General features: G+C 39.5%; 1 protein-coding gene across 4 annotated transcripts in view; it reads right to left on the bottom strand.

The window, feature by feature from the left end:
* il1rapl2 (interleukin 1 receptor accessory protein-like 2) overlaps positions 1–18,077 on the bottom strand; it is a 518,624-nt gene that overhangs the window by 249,968 nt on the left and 250,579 nt on the right. The gene's annotated exons all lie outside the window — the stretch shown is intronic.

Raw genomic sequence — 18,077 nt, 5'->3', positions numbered from 1 at the left:
TTTTAGCAATGTGCTCTGGGTCAACCTTTACATCCTGCTTATACGTTCAAAAGGAAGATTCCTTTAGGTGTTTGGTATTATGTGACAGTGTCATTTAAGCTTCAATTTAGTAAAAAAAATTCTGTACAGCTAAAAACAAAATGTGATATGTATGAAGATATATCTTATCCTTAATAGCAGCTTGCTGCCTCTTTGAGTTTTGGAAGACCAATTTAAGCAATTGTTAAGAAATTGTTCTATATATGTACAGACTTGATCATTCAAAGCAGCTTGCTGGTTTCTGTCTCTTAAACTCCAGGTAACAGGAGTTGTAGAAATGTTAAATGCAAAAAAAGTTATATTTGTGTAAGCCTGTTTGTTCATGGATGCTTTTTGATTCTTTTTCTAAGTAGGCTTAATTTAGTTTCAAACGTTTAATTGTGACATTAAATACAAATATGTGTAAGATGACAGGATCATTGATAAGCACTTATTTGTAGCTTTCTTGTATTGCTGCTAAGGTCAGTTTTGAGAGGAAATATTTACAAATGTTTTAAATCTTTCTTTCAGTTATATCTGCAGGCAATCTCTAAAACTGTGTAACAAGTTTATATGCTTGCTGTTTTCACTGCTGTTAAAATAAAGGTGAACTTTTCAGCACTTTTTTTTGTGTGCCTTTTTTGTCAATAACATTTAGTTTATATTTACATTATTATATTGTACATAGGCAAGAAACCAAGGACTGAATTTTTATGAAGTTGACTTAAAATAATTAAGTAGGATTTAAAGCCATAATTTGTGTTGCAGGAACATAATTATAATGCCTTTATGTTACGCAATTTCATTAAGTACCACTGACAATCAAAAATACGGTGTTAAACTTTGAAATATATCAACATTACGTAATGCATTGATATTTTGGTAACAGATAAACAGTATGTACATCGAACATGATTTTTTTAAAGTAATCTGATGTGAATGAAATACTTTGGCTTTAAGTAATTATTACTTGTTGGAAAGTGGAAAATTAAGTCAGTCATACTTATTCATATTATGTGGGACCGATGTACACAATAAAATCAAGAACTTTTTTTTTCAGTGTACTTGCTTCTTTGTACAATTCTCATCTGTGCACTGCAAACTGAACGGCTGTTTAATGGTACATTAGCCTATGTGACAACAATTCCTTTTTAATGGCACGTGCATCGAAGAACGAGCCATTTCTAGTCTATGGTTATAGGAAAACATCTGTTTGAAGGAGCTCTTTGTTTCAACTGAATGTGACGTCACACGGAAGTTCAGATTGAGTCGTGGCAAAAGAGCCCTGTTGAATGACTATGTTGCTGTTGCTGTACTGACACTATATTCCCAATGTATTTCTACTGGTTAACAATGGAAGATAAAATGTCGGTAACAGCGATGTGGGAAACGAGAAGTACTCCGCGAGTGCAAACCTTCGCCATGGCAGCTCAGTATTTAGTTTGAAGGGAATAGTATTGTTTTTTTTATAAGTAAAGATGATTTAGGTCAAGGTCCTGGACAACAGGTGAGAAGCTGAATAACTTGAGCTTATTATATAACTGCATATTTCGTTGTTTTTTTTTTCATGTTTAACAGAGTTTTTAATGAAGCCACCCCAATCCAAAAGCATAAAAAATAAAAGCACATCCTCTGTGAAAGAAGAACTGGGATTTTCTGGAATACATGTTAATGATTAAGTCCTGTTTGCTGCTTATGAATTGCCACAGGCTGACTCTGGGATACACCACTCCAAAAAACAAAAACAAACGCAAAAAACGGAAGGAAACGCTGGATCAAGGTTTAATCTTCAGGGATCTCATCACTCTGTCCAGTTCCTGAGTGAAGCCACAAGGAGCAGATGTAGTGAAGGTGGATGCGTTCAAATACCTGGTTAATGAAACTGAAACTACACAGGAGACGTGAAGAAGAGCGTGCAGGCAAGATAATTTGGAGACTGTGGGAATAACAAGAAGAGGTGGAAGACTTCAAGAGGTTAAGACATGGTTGGTACAGGAGTAGGATGCTGGGGATATATTGATATGGAGGCCGATGATCCCTCATGGCGACACTAAAGAAGAAGACGACTGCTCCCTCTTCCTGGACTGCATTTCACTGACACACCACACACATCAGCATCAAGCATCAACAATTGTAGTTTTTGTTTCCAAACCAAACCCGAGAACTACAAACAGCATTCTGCCATCTTAACGCCAACAAAACATTAAAGTACATGTTGTGGCCATTTTTGTTGAATGTTTATAAAACGCAATTTGTATTAATTTTTGTTTTTTCTTTAAAGTTGTAAGAATATGCTGACTTAGTTTTGTTATGTAAATTTGTAATTCATTTTATTGGAAAAGGTTTTGGAAAGTGATTGGTTTATTGGCTTATGGACCCTCCCATTAATCACGGGATTAAGAGCACCCTGGAGGGGTGTGGTAAGGATATATTTTTTGTTTGCCAAATGTCTGATGGGAAGACGGGAAGGTTAGAAAATGATTTTTTGACCACTTTTGAAGTTGTTAAAGCAAATTAAGTTAACTTTCGTTTAATTTTTAAGTTTTAAGAAGTTATTTGGTTGATTTTTGTTTATAATTTTGCACGAAATAAACACCATATGGTTTTTAAAACAATGGAGTCAGAAGTGCGTTCTGAAACAAACCTCCCGTTGCCACCCACGGCCTTTTCTTGGACTTTTTTGGTGTTTGGAACATAAAAGGCCATGACATTTAAGTCAAAAAATCATTTGATTCGCTTGGATGTCAACTTGGAATCTGGGAGAAACTTGCAAGATTGGACTTGTAAGATTGCATCTTCACAGAATGGACTGAAAAAATGACGCAAAGTTCGTGAGTAAATATGAAACTTTGTCTGGATGAGCCGAGACGCTGAGCTGCGACATGAAACATTTGTATTAAACAATTATCTTTTGGACCGTGTGAAACGACTTTTGTGGTTAAAATGGAGGAACAAGAAAGAGAGCTTTTTAATTTGATTAAAAAACGCAGAGCGGAACTTGGCGTTCTGACAAAAAAACGAAATGACATTAATGCTCTCATTGATGCTGGACAATCAAAAGCTTCCATAGATGAACACATGAAAACATTTAATGATTATTTGGGAGAGTTTATGGACTTACAGACTTCAGTTCAAGAATTGCTGAACGATGATGAAAAGGAAACAGATCACAGCGATTGGTATGAACCTAAGCTGGTCGGTTTTAAAGACTTTCTGCATGAAATCGACACTTGGATAAATGCAGACCCTGATCCACAAAAGGATGAAGTTGCAGCCTCTAATGTTGAATCAAAGGTAGCATCTCATGACAGTGACATTGCGCCGCATGATAGTGTCTCTAAGTAGCGCAAGAAACGAGCGACATGATTTCTGAACGAGTTGCTAAACCTGTCAGCAAGGGCTCTAGTAAAGCGCCCAGTAATGTTACTGCAGCCTTAGGTTTAAGGAGTAAAAGCTCGCGTGCAGCTTCAATGGCGCTGATGGAAGCTGAGTTGGAAAGAGCAGCTTTGAAAGCGGAGGCGGACGCACTGCAAGAAAAACATGCGCTCGAACTGGAAGAAGTTCAATTAAAAGCAAGAAAAGAAGCATTGGCTCTAAGAACTAAGTTGATTATGGCAGATGCAAAAATGCAAATTTTCACCTCTGCTCAGGATCAGCAGAGCCTTGATTCCAGGGCTGAGGTTGAATCAGAAGCTCCTTCTGGAACATCTACTGAGTTCATACCTGCTGCTACAGCTCAAAAGGCTCCAAGAACAAAGAAAGCCCCTTTAGTTCATTCACCTTTGCCAATGCCTCTAGAGACACATGCACCTGCTAAGGTTAAACCAGAAGGGGAAAGCCCAAGGCCAATCTCTTCTCAGGTTGATGTCCGCAGCAGTGCCCTAACAGAGATCATGAGAAAGCAAAATGAGATTACTGAGATGCTTGTAAAACAACAGAGGTTGTCACTGCTTCCAGCAATAGAAATTCCTGTTTTTGGTGGTGATCCTTTGCATTTTAGATCCTTTCTTAAGGCGTTTGAGCAAGGAATAGAAACTAAGACTGATAACATGCAGGATAGGCTTTATTATTTAGAACAGTTTACTACAGGACAGCCCAGAATTTTAGTGAGAAGCTGCATGCACATGAGTCCACAGACAGCTTATGTTGAGGCAAAAGAGCAGCTTGAGTGGAATTTTGGTAACAGAGCAAAGATAACATCTGCATTTATAGACAAGGCTCTCAACTGGTCAGTTTTAAAGTCTAATGATGCTTCAGCATTACGAGCTTACACATTCTTTCTAAGAAGCTGCTTCAACACAATGGATGAAGCTGGGTTTCTTGATGAGCTGGAAAATTCAACCAATATGAGGATTCTTGTTTCGAAGTTGCCTTTTAGACTTCGCGATAAATGGCGAATAATAGTTGTTGATATAACAGAAAAGTGCAATCGCAGAGCAAGATTTAAAGATCTTCTTGATTTTCTTGAAAAGCAAACAAGAGCTGCATTAGATCCTGTTTTTGGAGAGAGTCAAAACACAAAAGAAAAGATGGCTTCAAAACCATCAAAGGCACCGTTTAAAACTAAAAGCAGTAGCTTTGCTACTTCTGTTGCTGTAGTTTCAGAACAGAACAATGACAAACACAAAGATAAAGGCTTAGATCAAACTCTGTGCTTGTTTTGTGACCAAAATCATTTTTTGGACGTATGTGACTCATTCAAACTAAAAGCCAACAAAGAAAAGGTGACATTCCTTAAGAGTAAAGGTTTATGCTTTGGTTGCTTACAGAGAGGCCACATGAGTAAAGCTTGTCCACATCGTTTGACGTGCCACACCTGTAATAAAAATCACCCTACTGTTCTCCACATACACTCAAAAGAACGGCAGTGGCAAGCAGCTAAAGCTGTCTGTAAAGAATCATCAGTCTCAAATGCTCTTGCTTCTTTGAACTTTGGTAGCCATACTGGGGCCGGGGCCGGGGCTAATTAATGTGCCTTGTCAGTTATTCCAGTAAAAGTGAAGTTGGAAAATGGGACGAAGGTTGTTGAGACATATGCCTTTCTTGATCCCGGCAGCTCTGCAACTTTTTGCACCGAGGCGTTGATGATGCAGTTAAATGCATCTGGAAAGAAAGTGGAAATCATGTTAAAGACTATGGGTCAGGAAAGGCCAGTAAGTAGCTATAAACTTTTTGGTATGGAAGTAGCTGCTTTAAAACAGAATGAGTATGTGAGGTTGCCTGACGTGTACACTCAAAAGGCTATTCCTGTCATTAAAGAAAATATTCCTAAAGAACAAGACTTAAGAAAATGGCCTTACTTAAAAGATGTTGAGTTGACACCGATAAATGCTGGCATTGGGCTGCTTATTGGTGTGAATTCTCCCAAAGCGCTGGAACCTTGGAGAATTATTAACAGTGAGGGTAATGGACCCTATGCTGTGCTAACTTGTCTTGGTTGGGTTGTCAATGGGCCACTCAATCAGGGTAGTCAAAAGGATGAGCATGATGCTAGTTTTGTCCAGGTAAACCGCATTTCTATAAGTAGTTTAGAAGAAATGCTGGTTAAACAGTATAATCAAGATTTTGTGGAGAACCAGTGTAATGAACGTGCAGAAATGTCTGTAGAAGATAAACAGGTCATGAACATAATGTCAGAGTCAGCTGTGCTTAAAGATGGTCATTATTACTTGAAATTACCCTTTCGTAAACCTGAAGTAAGAATGCCAAACAACAAGCAGGTGGCTCAGCAGAGGGTGCAATATCTGCTAAAACGGTTTCAGAAGGATCAGTTATTCTTTGAAGAATACAAAGAATTCATGCACAATGTTAGTATGGAGGGACATTCATAAATCATACCACAAGAACAGTTGAAGCATGAGGAAGGAAAGGTGTGGTATATACCTCATCATGGGGTCTACCACCCCCGCAAGAAAACACTGCGTGTTGTGTATGACTGTGCTTCAACATTTGCTGGAGCATCACTGAACAAAGAGCTATTACAAGGCCCAGATCTGGCTAGCACTTTATTAGGTGTGCTGATTCGCTTTCGGCAGGGTCCAATAGCGCTTATGACAGACATTAAAGGGATGTTTCATCCCTTTAATGAAACATCATTAAAGGGATGATGTTTCATCCCTTTAATGATGGGGGATGAAACAGAAACACGTAAACTTTTTCGTTTTCTCTGGTGGCCCGATGGTGACATCACAAAACAGCTGGTGGAACATAGGATGTTAATCCACATTTTTGGTGCAGTATCCTCCCCCAGCTGTGCCACCTATGCACTACTAAAGACTGCTGATGACAACCAACATCTGTACCCAGAGGAGGTTATACATACAATCAGGCACAGTTTTTATGTAGATGACTGTCTTAAATCTACCCAGTCTGTTGAGCAGGCCATCTCGCTTTATCAGCAGCTTACTGATGTGTGTGCCAAGGGGGGATTTAAGCTCAATAACTGTATGTAGTGATCGCTCTGTCCTCTGTCAGATCCCGGAGGAAAATAGAGCCACAGGTGTAAAGATGCTGGACCTTAGTCGGGACCAGCTCCCCACAGAAAGAGCCCTCGGTGTGCAGTGGGATATTGAACATGATGTTTTCACATTCAGTATTGTGAACTAGAGATGGCACGATACCACTTTTTTATGTCCGATACCGATACCAATATCATAAATTTGGATATCTGCCGATACCGATATGAATCCGATATAGTGTTTTTTAATCAATAAAACTGTTTTTTTTTTATATCTTGCTGCATTTTGTATAAGTTTATACTCACGTTTAAATAAATAACAACACTAAAGCTATTCTGTTATACCTGTATGTAAAAAATACACTGCGCCCAAAATATTTCATAGTTCAGCAACACTGATCAATCTAATAAACTTAAACCTACTCCATCCTCCCTATTCTGGTATTTTAAAGAGTACTTAGCAGAAATATTAAGCAACCTAACTAATAGGGTTGCAAACTCCCAGCAAAAAAAAATAGGGAACCACCCTCCACCTCATGATGCTTAATCAATGTAATCAAATTTAATTTGATGCAGGGGGAAAATGCACAGAAATAAATTGTTTTTCAAGAATAATTAAATAGATTCAACATCTTTCTTCAACAAAATTGCAGACTGCACAGATGGTATCTTCCCAAAGGAAAAAGTACTATAGCTTACTAGGGTATATTAGAATTAACAGTTACTATATACAGTAATGGACTTATATATATTTTTTTTACATCAGATTAAAACTTTGGGTGTAAGAGTCAGATAATTATTTATTAAAAGCTAGACATTTTAAATGAGAATAAGAAAGAAAAGTATGTCTTTGTGCCCCCTTTTCCCTGTTCATGCCCTATCGGCCCCCCTGGCTAAACTTTGCTAGATCCGCCCCTGCACAGTTACCAGCCGTCAGCTGCATAGAAAAGGATCCTGGTGTAGAAAGTAATATTAAATAAATTCTAACAACAGCTTATCAAGCTTAAACGTGCTGCTGTTGTTTAGCCGCTGGTTTCCTCTTTCTGGTGCAAAGTGGGCCAAAAACAAACAAGAGAGACAGACTCGCGACAGAAAAGCCGATCAGCTGATCATTGATCAGTTTCACCTTTGAAGTAGCAGCAGGAGAGAGAGAGAGAGAGAGAGGCAGTCGCTCCATATATTGGTTGTTAATCTTAACGCGGGAATGCTTTACAAACATTCAGAGATGAACTTACACACTTGCTTTACTTCTCTCTGGGAAAACGTCCTCGGAGATGAAATGCAGAGCGGCTGTGTGCTACCAAATGGTTTGGTAGCACACAGCCGCTCTATCACGTGATGCACACTGCTGCGAGTGCTACGGTTATGAGCTGGGTTATGCCTTGTAGCAAGTTTTGTGAGGTGCTTTTTTGATATTTAATGGATCGGATTACATTTTTTATTTCTCGCCGATATCCGATCCAGGAATTTGGGTCAGTATCGGACCGATACCGATACCTAATATCGGATCGGTCCATCTCTATTGTGAACAAGGACAAACCACTTACAAGACGTGGTATTCTGTCCAATGTCAGCTCCATTTACGACCCTTTGGGTTTCTTAGCTCCAGTCATTCTGCCTGCAAAACAAATTCTGCAACATCTATGTAAACTGAGGTTTGGCTGGGATGAGACAATACCAGCGGAAATGACACAAACTTGGCAAAAATGGGTTGAGGATTTAGTTCTTCTTAACAAGTTTAGTATCAGTAGATGTGTCACACCCAAAGGATTTGGGGAGGTAGAAAGTGCACAGCTGCATCACTTTTGTGATGCCAGTGAAACTGGGTATGGTGCTGTATCATATCTTAGGCTATCTAATAGCAAGCAGGAAGTGTGTGTTTCCTTTATTATTGGTAAAGCAAGGGTGGCACCGTTAAAACAAGTCACCATCCCACGTCTTGAGCTGGCTGCTGCAGTTTTAGCTGTGCGCTTGGACAAAATGCTGTCAGTTGAACTTAAGCTTAATCTGAGTGAATCAGTCTTTTGATCTGACAGCACAACTGTGCTACAGTACATTGCAAACACAACCACACGGTTCAAAACATATGTAGCTAACAGTGTTTCCATCATTCATGCTTTGACAAAAGTTGAGCAGTGGAGGTACATTAGTTCAAAGCTGAATCCAGCTGATGCAGCCTCTCGAGGAATGACGGTTGGCTGTTTCCTGAAATCTTCCACCTGGATCAGTGGTCCAGAATTTCTCAGTAAACCTGTTGTTCACTGGCCAGTAGGCAAGAATTATGTATCTGTCCATTTGGAAGCTGACCCAGAAATAAAAGGGGAGGGCCTTATGTGTGCAGCTGTGCTGAAAGAAGATGTGTGTCCCACTAGCTGCTGATGTACTCTAGCTGGACAAAATTAAAAAGGTGTGTGGCATGGATCCTGAAAGTAAAAGAAAGACTTAAACTGCAAACAACGCTGGACACGCACTGTGAAAATCAAATATGTGCTAAAGAAGATGGGAACACTCTGCTCAAAACTGATGATTTGTCCATGGCTGAGGAGGCTATAGTGAGCTTTGTGCAGAGAAAACATTATGCTGGTGAAATGACTGCCCTAAACTCCGGGACTGTAAGGAAGTCAAGTCATCTGTATAAGCTTGATCCTGTAGTTACTAATGGTGTCTTGAGAGTGGGTGGAAGACTGAGCAAAGCAGATTTACCCAAGGAAGGGCCAACACACAGGGACAGACAACCATTCACGCTCACATTAACTCGCACATTCACACCTAGTGGCAATTTGGATTTTCCAATTAACCTATCCCCACAAGTTGCATGTCTTTGGACGGTGGGAGGAAGCCGAAGTACCCAGAGGGAACCGACGCAAACACTGGGAGAACAAACTCCACACAGAAAGACCCCGGCCTGATGGTGGAATTGAACTCAGGACCTTCTTGCTGTGCGGCAACAGTGCTAACCACCGTGCCACCGTGCTGCCAATAGAATATTTCTTCTAGTCTAACAAAAAGTTTTTAAGCTGCAGGCCATAAATCAATCAAATGGAAGCTTATATATGCATATTTCTAACTAACTAACACAATTTGGGGTCAACTTGAAAGAAAGGCAGATGTGAAATGTAAAAGCAATGTAAGAAGTTAAATGTGAGATGGTATTTGGATGCAAATTATAATTTTGATATTTATAATCCTCAAGCACATTTTGAAAGACATTTTATGAAAGACACAAAAGAACACAAAACACATCATGTTGGTTTAGTTGTGGCCTTACAGGCTTTTCCCTGTTCTTATTGCACCTCGTGAGCAAATGCAAATGTGCTTGAAACCTCTGCTGTGGTTGCAGTGTCAGGTTACACTGACTGAAATGACACAACTGTAACTCTGCATTACAAGTCCTTATTTGGTAGCCACATGAAACTAAAATGAATGAAAATTAAATTCCTAGCTGTCGTTTAGCAAGAGTCCGGGTACACTCTGGACAGATCGTCAGTCTGTAGTAACACTAACACAGACAGATAACCATTCACACCTACAGCTGTTTCAGAATCACCATAACGCACATGTCTTTGGACAGTGGGAGGACGTCACAATGTTCACAACATACAGCTGTGAATTCAAGCTAAAGAGCCTCTTTCTGTGAGGTGACAGTGCTAATATAACGGAGCTAAAAATACATCTGAAAAACATGCACTTACCTGTTCTTAATTATTATTTTAAGTGTGAATTTTATCATTTTTTTAAATTATATTTTATTTTGAAAACCCAGAAACCGGATCTCACTCTAACGTTTAGAAGCTGATAAGGCTTCCGCTCCTCACAGCGCGCGCTTGCACTGTGAGGGTAAGTTCTGTAATGAAAGGCTCTGGCATTTTTATGGTTTCTGGTGTGAATGTTGTTACATAAGTTGTACATGTCGATGTATATAGGTTCATATTGATATTAGAAAGTTTCTGTGTAACCGAAACAAAGGCTGGTTGCTGTTAAACAGTGTTTCTGCCGTATTTATGCTCTTTGGCAGTAAGCTTTTGTCAGCCCCCTAGTGGTTGCTGCGCATAGCAGGAAATGTGTTTGGATTTACTGTTTTTCTGTGCTTTTTGTGATGTTGTTTTACATTGTAGGAGCTACAATTGCTGGTACCATCAGAAGACACCTGTTACGTGAGCTTGTTAACAGTCATTTTATCTGTAAAGCACAAGCAAGTGGAAATGTAATGCGCTACTGTTAATTTGTCCACTAGAGGAAAATGTTTAGCCGGTGATACTTCTGTTATCCTGTTATTTTGTTTTATACGATTGAGAAATGTATTTTATTAGTCATAAGATTTCTTTTTTTGTATACAAGTTAAGTGTGACAGACTGAAAAATGGGAGAAATTATTATTTTCCATCTTTTCTTCATTAAAAAGTTAATTGTAAGTCTGTCGAGACAGCGCACGCTTGCACTGTGAGGGAGCTACAATTGCTGGTACCATCAGAAGACACCTGTTGAGTGTGTTTTATGTCTTCTGCAGGAATAAATCGTGAAAAGCCAACCTTTCTGAGTGTCTGTGATTTTTGAAGAGCTGGAAGCGTTACACTAATCACTGCACCACTCTGCTGCACACCCTATTTAATTATTTAATGTAAAAATAAATGAATAAATACATTTGAGGTCAGCTTGACTGCTATATGAACTGTTGTGTATGTTATTTGTTGTAGCCATAACAGACGATAAATCCTGAGAGCTCCAAAGCTCTAAACACTAAATAACAACACAAATTCTACACTCATAGTACACATAGGCTACATTTGTGGGTTTACTTTTTAGTGCAAGTTAACTGTGGGAGCTCCATTTCAGTTCATTATTGAAAGGTTAGGCCCTACTATAAAAAAACAACAATCACATGACCCAGTGAGCAAACACTTGGTGACAGTGGGAAGGAAAAACTCCCTTATAACAGGAAAAAACCTCCAGTAGATCCAGGCTCAGGGAGGGGCCAGCATGACTGGTTGGGGGTGAGGGGTGGGAGACAGGACAAAAGACACACTGCAGAAGAGAGCCAGAGTGAAGAAGAAACATGGGAACTTCTCCAGCAGCCTAGTCCCTTTGCAACATAACTAAGGTAGGATCCAGGGTCACCTGATCCAGCCCTCACTATAAGAGTTAGCAAAAAGGAAAGTTTTAAGCCTAATCTGTCAAGGTCTGTGCTGTGGCAGGCAGGATGAGGGACCCAAATGTAGGACCCATAGACGGAAAGGTAAACTTAGAGCGACGGCTTTATATGCTGGGAAAGACTTTAACGCTGAATAAAAAAAAAAAAACACCATTAGAAACATGAAACTCAAACTAGAAAAATAACCAGGAACAAGTAACTAGGAATTTGTCAGGAGCACAGAGGAAACCACACAGCATTGAGAGGGTGCAATGGGACAACGGACAGGAAAACTCAGGGCTTAAATACACAAGGGAGTAACGAGGGAATGGGAAACAGGACGGAAACACAGCTGGGACTGATCTGACATAACGAGACCAGGAGGAAGCAAAATTGAATACACTGAACACTGGAGAAGGCCTTATCAAAATAAAACAGGAAACACAAAGACCAAAACCCAGATTCAAGACACTCAAGCTTAACACAGTGACTGCGGAGACATCGGGAACATAGAGACATGAAACATGGGGGAAAGGCACAGAGTAGACATGGGAACAGAGACTAAATCACAGATTAACACTGAAGGAGGGAGAACTAAGATCACTGAGCTTAAAAGCCAAAACCATGAATAACAATAATCAAAGAATATTAATTCAAACCCTGAAACACAAATACCAGGTCGCAGACCCACCACTGTGACATAATCTCAGACACAGAGAGAGTGTCTTTTCAGGTGTCAACGTGTCAGTTTTTTCACTCTAAACATGAATAGTACCATAGCTTGCATCTCTTCCTGCCTGCACTTACCGTAACAAGCTGCCTGTTGCACCGTCTAATTCTGTAAAGCACTGTCCTAATGGCCTCAGCATCAGCCACTGACATGACCATCGCGTTGATAACCTGCACGTTGCAGCACCACTTAACAGTAACATTATCGCTGACACTGGCTGTCTATGCAAATGACATGTATAACACTGATTGTCACAACCTTAATGAAACTGTGTGGCAGCCATGTTGGGGCTCTGCAGCAAATATCAACCTGCCATTCGCCGCCTATCGCTGCTAATTGTACGGGGAGCACTTTAATAAGCCCACAGGGTGCCAGCCAAGTCAGTTATCATATGGATAATGTTCTCTGCATCCGCGTCTCTGTCATGGCTGTCAGTGCAATCAAATTAGCATGACTGAAGCACTTAGAATTTACATCAGTATGGGTGATAGCCCACTAGTCTAACTGTAGTACTTTACATTTATGGAAGCAGTAATGATCGCTCAGCATCCATTATCTCTCTCTCTCTTTCTCTCTCTGGCTGTGACTGCTTCCTCACAAGCTTCTTTTTTTCTCCATCTTACTTGTATACCTGCCTGCCCTCTTCTTCTGTCCATTTTAATTATGTGTAATCATTGATTATGTGCAGCTTTGCCATTATATTGTGATTACAGAGCCTGCAGTTGTCAGTCTCTCTCTCTCTCACAGCCAACCACACACACACACACACACACACACATTGTAGTGGAGCCCTAATGAAGTGTCAGCAGTCTGCTTGCAATGGAACCCAAACAAATGAAAAGCACACACACTGCCACATGTCAAAAGGCACTCCTCTTCCAGCTAATAACATGTCACTACTGCTGACACTGCACTATCTACTTAACCACCACTGCCTGAATGCACGTGTGTGTGTGTGTGTGTGTGTGTGTGTGTGTGTGTGTGTGTGTGTGTGTGTGTGTGTGTGTGTGTGTGTGCACGTGAGACATGAGATAGAGTGACAAAGATATGCTGTGTTCATGTATGTTTTTGTGTGTTTGGACAGGAGTGAACCAAGTTGGCCATAGTGAGCACACTGAAATGTCTTTTATTGTAATCATAAGGTGCTGATGTCTAAGCTGTAAGTAAGGTTTAGTAATTCATTCTTTCTTTTGCAAGCCGTTCCCTCAGACACCAATTAGAAAAAAAAAACTCTTCTTTGAGAAATGCTGATGTGTTAAGTGACCCGTGTGCAAAATTCAAGCCTGAAAGCATGAATTAGCTTAAGGTAATTACTCCCATCGTAGTTATTGATGCATAATTTAACTGAATGATTCTCAAGATGCACTCGGTAATTGTGAGCCGTGCAAAGCAAAAAAGAGGTTACTGAGATTAAAGCGAGTCCATAACTCATAAATCTTATAAGGCAGAGCTATGTAATTCCAGCAGTCTGTGTGAATTTGGCTGCACCAAACATTACAAAAAAGGCAAACAGGACACTGTTTTCACATCACATGTCACCGCTTAACCCCCACATCAAAACTGTATTCACAATGTGGAGCTCCCATTTTACACTAATGATTTCACCTCATTCCATTGATCTGCAGGTGGTGGGAACTCACAAGGAAGCTCTGCAGTGTTCCTGAACAGGCAGAAGATAGCAAGCTGATGAACAGACATGTAAACATAGTTTCAAATGCTGATCAAAATGATACACACAATGTACTTAGGCAAATGCATGATGGATGTTTTTATGTGCTTATGTTGAAACTCCAGAAATCACCTTTTACTTTTTCTACTCTAACTTGCTTTCCTGTCTCCAAATCAAAAAACAATTTTTAGTGGACTGACATGAATCTGTTCACTGTGGAACTTTGAACAGTCAGATGTAAACAGCATCTGTTTTGCATTGGACATTGCACATCCTTGCAGCCTGAAATTCAAGTGCTGCATGCTCTTACTCTGATAGTTCCTGATGGTTACTTCCAGCATTTTTTGCTGCATTGGACAGGAAATGTGCGCTAAAGAATTTTCTTCATTTTGGTGCCTAATGTGAAAAATAGCTAAAATTATTTGCTAGTAAACCTCAAAGTGAGATACTGGTGATGTCTGAAGCATTTTGCTAGAGTTGTCTTTTAAAGTGTATGCAGGTCCAACCTGCAAATTTTATGCTATGAAAAAAAGGAGTCCTGTAAATAACAACTTAAAAGATTCACACCAGAATCAATAGCTGAGCTCCAGAGGCATTCATTACTGAGTGTGTTTCAAAACCAGAGCAAGTAAAACTTATTTGGCTGCATTGCTGTGGTATTTTTGACACATATTTACAGTTCACAGGCTTTCACTTTGCTTCATGTGTCAATAAGAATCCAGCGGCAGGTGTTCATCACAAAAATACCTGTAAAAAAACCTGGAATAAGATGAGCTGAGGTAATAATCTGTTGCTTGTTAGAGCTGGCTACACTTGTGAAATTAAATCACAGTAAAATTAAAATGCCTTCACCAAACAAATACAACGAAAATCTGTGTGTGTGTGTGTGTGTGTGTGTGTGTGTGTGTGTCTGTTCACAGCACATCAGAGTCATCATTAGCAAAGAATGCTGAGTCACACAGGTGTATGTGTAGGACACAGATGCAAAAGAAAAAAAAAACCCATTGTTGCCATCATTATCCAGGTACACACACACACACGCGCGCGCGTGGTGTCTTTGAGGTGTTTGTGTCTGTGTGGCTGTGGCAGATGGCCTAAATTATACAGCTGAGGAGAGAGTGAAAATCACTCAGAGGCGGTGAGCTTTTTCGTATCCTTAACTTCCTGTCTATCTTTTTGACTGCCTGTCTGTATCGTGTCTAAATCTGTCGCTTTTTTCTCCAACTGTAAGGCTACAACTGCTCGTCCACTGCAATGTTAACACTGGGAACTCATTGATTGTTTCACTGCAAAAAACCATCACCAAGAACATAGTTCAGCCCACAGAGACTAAGCAGCTGCAATAACTTATAGTTTCACCAATCTTTCCACCTGTGGTGACTAGGAATGCTAATGTCTTAATGTCCTAAAACATCTTAAACCAAAAGTAACAAATATGATTTAAAAGTAGAAAGTACTGATATTGGTTTAAAAATGTAGGGAGAAAAAGTAAAACCTTGTCAGAAAAATAACTCCTCAAGTAAAGCACAGTTACCTGAAAATTCTATTAAGCGCAGTAACAAAGTATTTGTACTTTGTTACTTCCCACCTCTGAGGTTTGCAAAACATATGCAATATAGTAACCATGTCAACAACTTCAAAGGATTTGCAGAACCAATGAATTCACCATTGCTAAAGACATCATCATCAGCCGTCAGTATTTAAACCTGACATACCTGATTTTGGATCCGATGCAGTTGCCCTGTTTTCAGCTGTCACCTATTCTTTAACTCTTTACAGCTTGACAGTCTACTAGGATCAACTCTTGAACTTTTTTTCTGAACTGAGTGATTTCTGTCATATTTCAGACCTGCTTATAGAAGAAAAGGACTGGTTTGCACCACAAGTTAGTGAGGGTGGTCTCTGCCTAAGTAGTGATCTTTGGAAAGGATAGTGATGGTTGTCACACTGCATCTTTATTTAATATACACTCAGGTATCAAAATGTATCATTAAGGGTACAGGGGAGGTCATCACATGTTGTCTTCATGGGGAAAGAAGTTAAGGAAACACGTTTAACATCTAGAGGCTAACTTTGTCTTTCTCCCATTTGGCGCTGAGGCAGTGCAGAGTTGGCTCATCAGTGTGTTCTCACTGTAAATAGCTCCAGGACGCAGGTAGAAACGGTGCTGATGAAAACAGTTAGCTTGCGTTCTGGTTTTATGGGCCATGCCTTTGCTCTAAATGTTGAAAGCGCTACAATGTTAAGGAGATAATTATTTGCAGATTCATCACAACAAGCCTCTTGGTTTTGATTTATTGTGAGTATAAAACATTCATTGTTTCAGGCCTTAATCAGGGAACCACACAATGCAAGCCAGCCCACCTTATCACAAAGGTCCCCAAAGTCCTGTGTTGTTTATGTGCTGATAACTGTTTGATTAGCTACAGTTATGTTTGGTAATGTGCATCACTGAACACAGATATTAAAGAAATGAAATGTATGTTTTAGAAGGGGACTCAGACATTTAGTGCAAACTTGTCAAAATGTAGTTTAAATACTCACATCTACTGTGCCTTCAGTCCTTTAGATACACAAACTGATAATGCACTTCTATCTGCATGCGTAACACTCGATTATTATCCATCTTATAAGAAATGTCTAAAGTTGTGTAATGATACGCACAAACTTTTCACATAAGTATTTTTGCCATCAGTATTATTTCAGTCAAATATGGATTTCACATCAGCAGATGAATAAAAGGCAAAATAATAGATTTGATTAATTGCTCATTTCTTCATGTTTTCTCGCTATCTTCTGTGCTGGTTCTGAAATTAAACGCACTAATCTCACATTAACGCAAACTCACATCTGCAGGGTTCAATGGTATGGAAAACTCATTAGAGCTCAGGGGGTTTGCTCTGAGCTTTGACACGCTTCTTCATCAATCTCTGGTTATTTTGACTGATGATGTAATGAATTCAATATCATGTATAAATTTCAACTAGGAATTGAAGACTGTTGTTCTGTCAGCATGTGTAGTTCATGCCAGCTGAAATATTTAAGGTGTACACAGAAAGCAGATCAGTCAGGTCGTCTCTTTTTTTACTTTGTTCACGTCCCAACGCCGAGTCTGAGCTAGAATGCCATTTTCAAAACTTTTATAAATCGCATTAATCATTTCTTAAATTTTAATTAAAGTCCATTTTTATATGAAAATATGTTTTTTTTTAAAATAGAAAACACTTTTTTTCCCTCTGAGATTAGCTAATTAAATTTGTGTTAAAACACACAAAGAAACAAACTTTTTTGGAAATGAAGTGTCTGCAGTGAAACAAACTGTGTCACAATCTGCTGCGTGGAGTGCGGTTCTTTTTTGATGACCGTTTAGCGTTTTCGGCTGGTTGTTGTCACAAAGTCCAACATTTTTCTCCTCAGGAAAGCACAATGAACAAAATCCAGAATGCACAAAATTAGGGACACACGGGCTACACCAGCAAGGAAACACATATATGAAATAATATCATAGGGATATAAGGAAATAAGAAACAACACACAATCAGATATACCTGTTCAACTGTTAATGCAATTATCTAATCAATCGCATGGCAGCAACTCAATGCAGTCATGCAGCCATGGTCCAAAAGTGAATTTGAATTTGGGGGACAGGCTTGTATTTCAGAAACTGCTGATCTACTGGGATTTCCCCACACAATCATCTGTAGGACCAAGAGAATGGTCCAAAAAAGACAAAATATACAGTGAGCGGAGGGCAGACATGAATGACTGCTAAAAAACTCAAAAAGCAGTTAAAATAAGCAGCCTCTCAATGAACAACACATAATCCTTCTAAGTGGATGGTTTATAGCAGCAGAAGATCCCAGTAAGTGTCACTCCTGTCAGCTTAGAATAGGAAACAGAGGATTTACACAGAATCACCAAAACTGGAGACTAGAAAAATGCTGTTTGGTCAGATGAGTCTCGATTTCTGAACGAAAACATGAAAGCAGGGATCTGTCCTGCCTTGTGTGATTGGTTCATGCTGCAGGTGTTCAGGTAATGATAAGTGAACATTTTTTTGCACACTTTGGACCCCT

Source organism: Neolamprologus multifasciatus, chromosome 2 (assembly GCF_963576455.1).
Source record: "Neolamprologus multifasciatus chromosome 2, fNeoMul1.2, whole genome shotgun sequence".
NCBI lineage: Eukaryota > Metazoa > Chordata > Actinopteri > Cichliformes > Cichlidae > Neolamprologus > Neolamprologus multifasciatus.
Note: the sequence above shows the minus strand (reverse complement) of the source record. Positions and strands in the feature narration are given on the sequence as shown.